The sequence below is a fragment of the Oncorhynchus tshawytscha genome, linkage group LG01, assembly GCF_018296145.1.
Source record: "Oncorhynchus tshawytscha isolate Ot180627B linkage group LG01, Otsh_v2.0, whole genome shotgun sequence".
NCBI lineage: Eukaryota > Metazoa > Chordata > Actinopteri > Salmoniformes > Salmonidae > Oncorhynchus > Oncorhynchus tshawytscha.
The window spans coordinates 16,294,476-16,306,783 of NC_056429.1; the positions used below are offsets into that span (position 1 = coordinate 16,294,476).

Here is a 12,308-nt window from a genome sequence, read left to right on the forward strand (position 1 = left end):
CACATACAGTATAACCATTCATATAGCCATTCATATAACCATTCACATACCGTATAACCATTCATATAACCATTCACATACAGTATAACCATTCATATAAGCATTCACATACAGTATAACCATTCATATAACCATTCACATAACCATTCACATACAGTATAACCATTCACATAACCATTCACATACAGTATAACCATTCACATACAGTATAACCATTCATATAACCATTCATATAACCATTCACATAACCATTCGCATACAGTATAATCATTCACATACAGTATAACCATTCATATAACCATATAACCATTAATATAACCATTCATATAACCATTCACAGTATAACCATTCACATTACCATTCATATAACCATTCATATAACCATTCATATAACCATTCATATAACCATTAATATAACCATTCATATAACCATTCACAGTATAACCATTCACATAACCATTCACATAACCATTCACATTACCATTCACATAACCATTCATATAACCATTAATATAACCATTCACAGTATAACCATTCACATAACCATTCACATAACCATTCATATAACCATTCATATAACCATTCATATAACCATTCATATAACCATTCACAGTATAACCATTCATATAAGCATTCACATATAACCATTCACATACAGTATAACCATTCATATAACCATTCACATACAGTATAACCATTCATATAACCATTCACATAACCATTCGCATACAGTATAACCATTCACATACAGTATAACCATTCATATAACCATTCATATAACCATTAATATAACCATTCATATAACCATTCACAGTATAACCATTCATAACCATTCACATTACCATTCATATAACCATTCATATAACCATTAATATAACCATTCATATAACCATTCATATAACCATTAACAGTATAACCATTCACATAACCATTCACATAACCATTCACATTACCATTCATATAACCATTCATATAACCATTAATATAACCATTCACAGTATAACCATTCACATAACCATTCACATAACCATTCATATAACCATTCATATAACCATTCATATAACCATTCATATAACCATTCATATAACCATTCATATAACCATTCACAGTATAACCATTCATATAAGCATTCACATATAACCATTCACATACAGTATAACCATTCATATAACCATTCACATACAGTATAACCATTCATATAACCATTCACATACAGTATAACCATTCATATAACCATTCACATACAGTATAACCATTCATATAACCATTCATATAACCATTCACATACAGTATAACCATTCACATACAGTATAACCATTCATATAACCATTCACATACAGTATAACCATTCATATAACCATTCACATACAGTATAACCATTCATATAACCATTCACATACAGTATAACCATTCACATAACCATTCACATACAGTATAACCATTCACATACAGTATAACCATTCATATAACCATTCATATAACCATTCACATAACCATTCGCATACAGTATAATCATTCACATACAGTATAACCATTCATATAACCATTCATATAACCATTCACATATAACCATTCATATACAGTATAACCATTCATATAACCATTCACATACAGTATAACCATTCACATACAGTATAACCATTCACATACAGTATAACCATTCATATAACCATTCATATAACCATTCACATATAACCATTCACATACAGTATAACCATTCATATAACCATTCACATACAGTATAACCATTCACATACAGTATAACCATTCATATAACCATTCACATATAACCATTCACATACAGTATAACCATTCATATAACCATTCACATACAGTATAACCATTCACATATAACCATTCACATACAGTATAACCATTCATATAACCATTCACATAACCATTCACATATAACCATTCACATACAGTATAACCATTCACATAACCATTCACATACAGTATAACCATTCATATAACCATTCACATATAACCATTCACATATAACCATTCACATATAACCATTCACATATAACCATTCACATATAACCAGTCACATAAAACCATTCACATATAACCATTCATATAATCATTCACATATAACCATTCATATAATCATTCACATATAACCATTCACATATAACCATTCACATAAAACCATTCACATATAACCATTCATATAACCATTCACATACAGTATAACCATTCACATATAACCATTCATATAACCATTCACATATAACCATTCACATATAACCAGTCACATACAGTATAACCATTCACATATAATCATTCATATAATCATTCATATAACCATTCACATATAACCATTCACATATAACCATTCATATAATCATTCATATAACCATTCACATATAATCATTCATATAATCATTCATATAACCATTCACATATAACCATTCACATATAATCATTCACATATAACCATCATATAACCATTCACATACAGTATAACCATTCATATAACCATTCACATATAACCATTCACATATAACCATTCATATAACCAGTCACATACAGTATAACCATTCACATACAGTATAACCATTCATATAACCATTCACATATAACCAATCATATAACCATTCACATAAAACCATTCACATATAACCATTCACATATAACCATTCACATACAGTATAACCATTCATATAACCATTCACATATAACAATTCACATATAACCATTCATATAACCATTCACATATAACCATTCACATACAGTATAACCATTCACATATAACCATTCACATATAACCATTCATTAACACATATAACCATTCACATACAGTATAACCATTCACATATAACCATTCACATATAACCATTCACATATAACCATTCACATATAACCATTCATATAACCATTCACATATAACAATTCACATATAACCATTCATATAACCATTCACATATAACCATTCACATATAACCATTCATATAACCATACACATACAGTATAACCATTCACATATATAACCATTCATATATAACCAATTCACATATAACCATTCACATATAACCATTCACATACAGTATAACCATTCATATATAACCAATCACATATAACCATTCACATACAGTATAACCATTCACATATAAACCATTCATATAACCACTCACATATAACCATTCACATATAACAATTCATATAACCATTCACATACAGTATAACCATTCACATACAGTATAACCATTCATATAACCATACACATACAGTATAACCATTCATATAACCATTACAGTATAACCATTCATATAACCATTCACATACAGTATAACCATTCATATAACCATTCACATATAACCATTCACATAATCATTCACATATAACCATTAACATATAACCATTCACATACAGTATAACCATTCACATATAACCATTCACATATAATCATTCATATAACCATTCACATATAACCATTCATATAATCATTCACATATAACCATTCATATAACCATTCACATATAACCATTCATATAATCATTCACATATAACCATTAATATAACCATTCACATACAGTATAATCATTCATATAACCAGTCACATACAGTATAATCATTCATATAACCATTCACATATAACCATTCATATAATCATTCACATATAACCATTAATATAACCATTCACATACAGTATAACCATTCACATATAACCATTCACATATAATCATTCATATATAACCAGTCATTACAGTATAACCATTCACATACAGTATAACCATTCACATATAACCATCCACATACAGTATAACCATTCACATATAACCATACACATACAGTATAACCATTCACATACAGTATAACCATTCACATATAACCATTCACATACAGTATAACCATCCACATATAACCATTCACATACAGCATAACCATTCACATATAACCATTCATATAACCAGTCACATACAGTATAACCATTCACATATAACCATTCACATATAACCATTCATATAACCAGTCACATACAGTATAACCATTCACATATAACCATTCATATAACCATTCACATACAGTATAACCATTCACATATAACCATACACATACAGTATAACCATTCACATACAGTATAACCATTCACATATAACCATTCACATACAGTATAACCATTCACATATAACCATTCACATACAGTATAACCATTCACATACAGTATAACCATTCACATACAGTATAACCATTCACATACAGTATAACCATTCACATACAGCATAACCATTCACATATAACCATTCACATACAGTATAACCATTCATAAACCATTCACATATAACCATTCACATATAACCAGTCACATACAGTATAACCATTCACATATAACCATTCACATACAGTATAACCATTCACATATAACCATTCATATAACCATTCACATACAGTATAACCATTCACATATAACCATTCACATACAGTATAACCATTCACATATAACCATTCACATACAGTATAACCATTCACATACAGTATAACCATTCACATACAGTATAACCATTCACATACAGTATAACCATTCACATATAACCATTCACATACAGTATAACCATTCATATAACAATTCACATATAACCATTCATATAACCATTCACATATAACCATTCACATATAACCATTCATATAACCATTCACATATAACCATTCACATACAGTATAACCATTCACATATAACCATTCACATACAGTATAACCATTCACATATAACCATTCACATATAACCATTCACATATAACCATTCATGTAACAATTCACATATAACCATTCATATAACCAGTCACATACAGTATAACCATTCACATATTACCATTCACATACAGTATAACCATTCACATATAACCATTCACATACAGTATAACCATTCACATACAGTATAACCATTCATATAACCATTCACATACAGTATAACCATTCACATACAGTATAACCATTCATATAACCATACATATAACCATTCATATAACCATTCACATATAACCATTCACATATAACCATTCACATATAACCATTCACATATAACCATTCACATACAGTATAACCATTCACATATAACCATTCACATATAACCATTCACATACAGTATAACCATTCACATATAACCATTCACATACAGTATAACCATTCACATATAACCATTCACATATAACCATTCATATAACAATTCACATATAACCATTCACATATAACCATTCATATAACCAGTCACATACAGTATAACCATTCATATAACCATTCACATACAGTATAACCATTCACATATAACCATTCACATACAGTATAACCATTCACATACAGTATAACCATTCACATATAACCATTCATATAACCATTCACATATAACCATTCACATATAACCATTCACATACAGTATAATCATTCACATACAGTATAATCATTCATATAAACCATTCACATATAATCATTCACATATAACCATTAATATAACCATTCACATACAGTATAATCATTCATATAACCAGTCACATACAGTATAATCATTCATATAACCATTCACATATAACCATTCATATAATCATTCACATATAACCATTAATATAACCATTCACATACAGTATAACCATTCACATATAACCATTCACATATAACCATTCATATAACCAGTCACATACAGTATAACCATTCACATATAACCATTCATATAACCATTCACATATAACCATTCACATACAGTATAACCATTCACATACAGTATAACCATCCACATATAACCATTCACATACAGCATAACCATTCACATATAACCATTCACATACAGTATAACCATTCATAAACAATTCACATATAACCATTCACATATAACCAGTCACATACAGTATAACCATTCACATATAACCATTCACATATAACCATTCACATATAACCATTCACATATAACCATTCATATAACCAGTCACATACAGTATAACCATTCACATATAACCATTCACATACAGTATAACCATTCACATATAACCATTCATATAACCAGTCACATACAGTATAACCATTCACATATAACCATTCACATACAGTATAACCATTCACATACAGTATAACCATTCACATATAACCATTCACATACAGTATAACCATTCACATATAACCATTCACATACAGTATAACCATTCATATAACCAGTTCATACAGTATAACCATTCACATATAACCATTCACATACAGTATAACCATTCATATAACCAGTCACATACAGCATAACCATTCACATATAACCATTCACATACAGTATAACCATTCATAATCAATTCACATATAACCATTCACATATAACCAGTCACATACAGTATAACCATTCACATATAACCATTCACATACAGCATAACCATTCACATATAACCAGTCACATACAGTATAACCATTCACATATAACCATTCACATATAACCATTCATATAACCAGTCACATACAGTATAACCATTCACATATTACCATTCACATACAGTATAACCATTCACATATAACCATTCACATACAGTATAACCATTCACATAACCATTCACATACAGTATAACCATTCAAATATAACCATTCACATACAGTATAACCATTCATATAACAATTCACATATAACCATTCATATAACCATTCACATATAACCATTCACATACAGTATAACCATTCACATATAACCATTCACATACAGTATAACCATTCACATACAGTAAACCATTCACATATAACCATTCACATACAGTATAACCATTCACATATAACCATTCACATATAACCATTCACATATAACCATTCACATATAACAATTCACATATAACCATTCATATAACCATTCACATACAGTATAACCATTAACATATAACCATTCACATACAGTATAACCATTCACATACAGTATAACCATTCATATAACCATTCACATACAGTATAACCATTCACATACAGTATAACCATTCATATAACAATTCACATATAACCATTCATATAACCATTCACATATAACCATTCACATATAACCATTCATATAACCATTCACATATAACCATTCACATACAGTATAACCATTCACATATAACCATTCACATACAGTATAACCATTCACATACAGTATAACCATTCACATATAACCATTCACATACAGTATAACCATTCACATATAACCATTCACATATAACCATTCATGTAACAATTCACATATAACCATTCATATAACCATTCACATACAGTATAACCATTCATATAACCATTCACATATAACCATTCACATACAGTATAACCATTCATATATAACCATTCACATATAACCATTCACATATAACCATTCACATACAGTATAACCATTCACATATAACCATTCACATATAACCATTCACATATAACCATTCACATATAACCATTCACATATAACCATTCACATATAACCATTCACATATAACCATTCACATACAGTATAACCATTCATATAACCATTCACATATAACAATTCACATATAACCATTCATATAACCTTTCACATATAACCATTCACATTTAACCATTCACATATAACCATTCACATATAACCATTCACATACAGTATAACCATTCACATATAACCATTCACATATAACCATTCACATATAACCATTCATGTAACAATTCACATATAACCATTCATATAACCATCACATACAGTATAACCATTCACATATAACCATTCACATACAGTATAACCATTCACATATAACCATTCACATACAGTATAACCATTCACATACAGTATAACCATTCATATAACCATTCACATACAGTATAACCATTCACATACAGTATAACCATTCATATAACATACATATAACCATTCATATAACCATTCACATAACCATTCACATATAACCATTCACATATAACCATTCATATAACCATTCACATATAACCATTCACATACAGTATAACCATTCACATATAACCATTCACATACAGTATAACCATTCATATAACCAGTCACATACAGTATAACCATTCATGTAACAATTCACATATAACCATTCATATAACCATTCACATACAGTATAACCATTCATATAACCATTCACATATAACCATTCACATACAGTATAACCATTCATATAACCATTCACATACAGTATAACCATTCACATATAACCATTCACATACAGTATAACCATTCACATATAACCATTCACATATAACCATTCATATAACCATTCACATATAACCATTCACATATAACCATTCACATATAACCATTCACATATAACCAGTCACATACAGTATAACCATTCACATACAGTATAATCATTCATATAACCATTCACATATAACCATTCATATAATCATTCACATATAACCATTAATATAACCATTCACATACAGTATAACCATTCACATATAACCATTCACATATAACCAGTCACATACAGTATAACCATTCACATATAACCATTCACATACAGTATAACCATTCATAAACCATTCACATATAACCATTCACATATAACCATTCACATACAGTATAACCATTCACATATAACCATTCACATACAGTATAACCATTCATATAACCAGTCACATACAGTATAACCATTCACATATAACCATTCACATATAACCATTCATATAACCAGTCACATACAGTATAACCATTCATATAACCATTCACATACAGTATAACCATTCACATATAACCATTCACATACAGTATAACCATCCACATACAGTATAACCATTCATATAACAATTCACATATAACCATTCATATCACCATTCACATATAACCATTCACATATAACCATTCATATAACCATTCACATACAGTATAACCATTCACATACAGTATAACCATTCACATATAACCATTCACATATAACCATTCACATATAACCATTCACATATAACCATTCACATATAACCATTCATATAACCAGTCACATACAGTATAACCATTCACATATTACCATTCACATACAGTATAACCATTCACATATAACCATTCACATACAGTATAACCATTCACATACAGTATAACCATTCATATAACCATTCACATACAGTATAACCATTCACATACAGTATAACCATTCATATAACAGTTCACATATAACCATTCATATAACCATTCACATATAACCATTCACATATAACCATTCATATAACCATTCACATATAACCATTCATAACAATTCACATATAACCATTCATATAACCATTCACATACAGTATAACCATTCACATATAACCATTCACATATAACCATTCACATATAACCATTCACATATAACCATTCATAACCATTCACATATAACCATTCATATAACCATTCACATACAGTATAACCATTCATATAACCATTCACATATAACCATTCACATACAGTATAACCATTCATATAACCATTCACATACAGTATAACCATTCACATATAACCATTCACATACAGTATAACCATTCACATATAACCATTCACATATAACCATTCACATATAACCATTCACATATAACCAGTCACATACAGTATAACCATTCACATACAGTATAATCATTCATATAACCATTCACATATAACCATTCATATAATCATTCACATATAACCATTAATATAACCATTCACATACAGTATAACCATTCACATATAACCATTCACATATAACCATTCATATAACCAGTCACATACAGTATAACCATTCACATATAACCATTCACATATAACCATTCACATACAGTATAACCATTCACAAACCATTCACATATAACCATTCACATACAGTATAACCATTCACATATAACCATTCACATATAACCATTCACATATAACCATTCACATACAGTATAACCATTCACATATAACCATTCACATACAGTATAACCATTCATATAACAATTCACATATAACCATTCATATAACCATTCACATATAACCATTCACATATAACCATTCATATAACCATTCACATATAACCATTCACATACAGTATAACCATTCACATATAACCATTCACATACAGTATAACCATTCACATATAACCATTCACATATAACCATTCATATAACAATTCACATATAACCATTCACATATAACCATTCATGTAACAATTCACATATAACCATTCATATAACCATTCACATACAGTATAACCATTCATATAACCATTCACATATAACCATTCACATACAGTATAACCATTCATATAACCATTCACATACAGTATAACCATTCACATATAACCATTCACATACAGTATAACCATTCACATATAACCATTCACATATAACCATTCACATATAACCATTCACATATAACCATTCACATATAACCATTCACATACAGTATAACCATTCACATATAACCATTCACATATAACCATTCACATATAACCATTCACATATAACCATTCACATATAACCATTCACATATAACCAGTCACATACAGTATAACCATTCATATAACCATTCACATATAACCATTCATATAATCATTCACATATAACCATTAATATAACCATTCACATACAGTATAACCATTCACATATAACCATTCACATATAACCATTCATATAACCAGTCACATACAGTATAACCATTCACATATAACCATTCATATAACCATTCACATACAGTATAACCATTCACATATAACCATTCACATACAGTATAACCATTCACATACAGTATAACCATTCACATATAACCATTCATAAACCATTCACATATAACCATTCACATATAACCATTCACATACAGTATAACCATTCACATATAACCATTCACATACAGTATAACCATTCACATATAACCATTCACATATAACCATTCATGTAACAATTCACATATAACCATTCACATATAACCATTCATGTAACCATTCATGTAACAATTCACATATAACCATTCATATAACCATTCACATACAGTATAACCATTCATATAACCATTCACATATAACCATTCACATACAGTATAACCATTCATATAACCATTCACATACAGTATAACCATTCACATATAACCATTCACATACAGTATAACCATTCATGTAACAATTCACATATAACCATTCATATAACCATTCACATACAGTATAACCATTCATATAACCATTCACATATAACCATTCACATACAGTATAACCATTCATATAACCATTCACATACAGTATAACCATTCACATATAACCATTCACATATAACCATTCATATAACCATTCACATATAACCATTCACATATAACCAGTCACATACAGTATAACCATTCACATACAGTATAATCATTCATATAACCATTCACATATAACCATTCATATAATCATTCACATATAACCATTCACATATAACCATTCATATAACCATTCACATACAGTATAACCATTCACATATAACCATTCACATATAACCATTCATATAACCAGTCACATACAGTATAACCATTCACATACAGTATAACCATTCATATAACCATTCACATATAACCATTCACATATAACCAATCATATAACCATTCACATATAACCATTCACATATAACCATTCACATACAGTATAACCATTCATATAACCATTCACATATAACCATTCACGTATAACAATTCACATATAACCATTCATATAACCTTTCACATACAGTATAACCATTCACATACAGTATAACCATTCATATATAACCATTCACATATAACCATTCACATACAGTATAACCATTCACATATAACCATTCACATATAACCATTCACATACAGTATAACCATTCACATATAACCATTCACATATAACCATTCACATACAGTATAACCATTCACATATAACCATTCACATACAGTATAACCATTCACATACAGTATAACCATTCACATATAACCATTCACATACAGTATAACCATTCACATATAACCATTCACATACAGTATAACCATTCACATACAGTATAACCATTCACATATAACCATTCACATACAGTATAACCATTCACATATAACCATTCACATATAACCATTCATATATAACCATTCACATACAGTATAACCATTCACATATAACCATTCACATACAGTATAACCATTCACATATAACCATTCACATATAACCATTCACATACAGTATAACCATTCACATATAACCATTCACATATAACCATTCACATATAACCATTCATATAACCATTCACATATAACCATTCACATAACCATTCACATACAGTATAACCATTCACATATAACCATTCACATATAACCATTCATATATAACCATTCACATACAGTATAACCATTCACATATAACCATTCACATACAGTATAACCATTCACATATAACCATTCACATACAGTATAACCATTCACATAT

The 12,308-nt window shown here is 28.9% G+C and overlaps 1 protein-coding gene across 1 annotated transcript in view; it reads right to left on the minus strand.

Annotated features, from left to right (window-relative positions):
* LOC112260298 (potassium voltage-gated channel subfamily KQT member 1-like) overlaps window positions 1-12,308 on the minus strand; it is a 71,398-nt gene that overhangs the window by 4,023 nt on the left and 55,067 nt on the right. The window lies entirely within an intron of this gene.